Raw genomic sequence first — 2,208 nt, 5'->3', positions numbered from 1 at the left:
TAGATGAAAATCACTTCGATCGAAAAAGAGTGTCAGGAGTGGACTTCGCAGGTGTTGCTAGTCTAGTGTGATCTGCCTGGAGACCTCCTCTTACTTATACCGCAGGTAGGTAAATTCACGCATGCGTGCTCGCACATCCTACTTGGGCCTCAAGATGGTCCCCGGCCAATGAGGAAACGACACCTGTCTTAGAAAATATAAACAGGAATGCTAAAGCGGCCTCATTAGCAATTCGAACAACAGCAAGGAGATAAATGAGAAAAGTAACAACAGCAATAATAATAATTGAAAAATAAACCAACATAATTACTGTGTATAACGTGTTTGATTATAAGTATTTACATTTTATTCTTTTTTTCTCAACACTCTAGTGTTGAGAGAAAAAAATGTAAATACTTATAAGTAAACACGTTATACACAGTAATTTTGTGGGTTTCTTTTTCAATCTTCAGAAGAAAACTGAAAGAAGTTTTTGTTTGGTTAATAATAATAATAATAATAATAATAATAATAATAATAATAATAATAATAATAATAATAATAATAATAATAATAATAATAATAATAATAATAATAATAATAATGCTTAAGTTCGACATAAATGTCTGCAATACTGCAATGAGTCATTATCACTTTCTTAGTTTTTCTAATATCACAACTGACATATACCGATTAACTTTAATTGCTATTTACATGTGTATATTACTATACCTTTTTACCTTCAACCCTTTTTGTTTTCACACATTGCCATTGCGTTTTGTGGGAGATTGCTAAACCCTTCTCATTAGAAAGGTGAAAATAAAACCAACAATATAATTAAATCTATCAACCTATTGCAATGGAAAGAGGAAGTTTATGTGCAGAGAATTTTCGCTTACTCGGGGAATAAACCCACAAACTACTTTGTTGGTGTTGTTGTTGTTGGGGGGGGGTAAGAAAGGTCTATGGAAAAGCCTAATAAGGCCTGAAAAAGGTGTTTTCCGTTGATTTAAAGAGACAGGAATTTTAGGATAGGATTTTTATGATTTATTTACTAGAAGGAAAATGTGAAAAATGAATAATATGCATGTTAAACAGCACATAACAATTTTTTTAAAAATAAAATATAGCGTATTTATTTTAATTTTCGTTGGTAGAGTAACACTATTTGACCGTAAATATTAGCACACGCTTTGAGTAAGCAGGAAGTCGGATCGAGCCTTGTCGAATATGGAAGGAGAACATTCTTTTCTCGATTTGTGTTACTCTACCAACGAAAATTAAAATAAATGCACTATATTATATTAGAAAAATTGTTCTGTGCTGTTTCACATGGACATTATTTATTTTCACATTTTCTTTCTAGTAAATAAATCATAAAAATCCTATCCTAAAATTCCTGTCTCTTTAAATCAACGCGAAACACCTTTTTCAGACCTTTTTAGGCTTTTCCATAGACCTTTCCTACCCCCCCCCCCCAACAAGAACAACAACAACAACACCAACAAAGGAGTTTGTAGGTTTAATCCCCGAGTAAGCGAAAACTCTCAGCACATAAACTTTCTCTTTCCATTGGATTAGCTTGATAGATTTGATTATATTGTTACGTATAAAATAAAGAAAATATAGGAAAATTTTAAACAAGTATTTATCAAAATGCACTGAAAGTACAATTTTTTTCAGACATACTAAGATTTTCTTACAATTAATCATGCCTACAAAAATAAAAGCTTGGTCACCAAACATGGAAGGAAATGATACAAGATACACACACACACACACCACCACACACACATATATATATATATATATATATATATATATATATTATATATATATTAGGATACACCAAGATTTTCTTACAATTAATCATGTCTAAAAAAATAAATGTGTGGGCACCAAACATGGATGGAAATGCTACAAGAATATATATATATATATATATATATATATATATATATATATATATATAGATATATATATTATATATATATATGTATATATATATACATACCAGGGTCGGCTCTGAGCCCATTTATCTTCAACATAGTGATGGTCATTATAATAGAGAGGAAGTACGGGAGGCAGTACCATGGAACATACTGTATGCGGATATTGTTCTGTGGGCAGAGAACAGGGAAGATCTGGAAATAAAAGTGGAAAGGACAGAGAAATGAGAATAAGTAGATTTAAGACAGAATATATGTGTACCACCACTGAGGGGGATGA

General features: G+C 31.2%; 1 long non-coding RNA gene across 1 annotated transcript in view; it reads right to left on the bottom strand.

Moving 5' to 3' along the window:
- LOC135224980 (uncharacterized) overlaps positions 1-154 on the bottom strand; it is a 5,359-nt gene extending 5,205 nt beyond the window's left edge. Inside the window, exon 1 of the long non-coding RNA XR_010316854.1 lies at positions 1-154. This is a non-coding gene — a long non-coding RNA (uncharacterized LOC135224980).
- Between the last annotated feature and the right edge of the window lie 2,054 nt (positions 155-2,208).

This window comes from Macrobrachium nipponense, chromosome 12 (assembly GCF_015104395.2).
Source record: "Macrobrachium nipponense isolate FS-2020 chromosome 12, ASM1510439v2, whole genome shotgun sequence".
Lineage (NCBI taxonomy): Eukaryota > Metazoa > Arthropoda > Malacostraca > Decapoda > Palaemonidae > Macrobrachium > Macrobrachium nipponense.
Note: the sequence above shows the minus strand (reverse complement) of the source record. Positions and strands in the feature narration are given on the sequence as shown.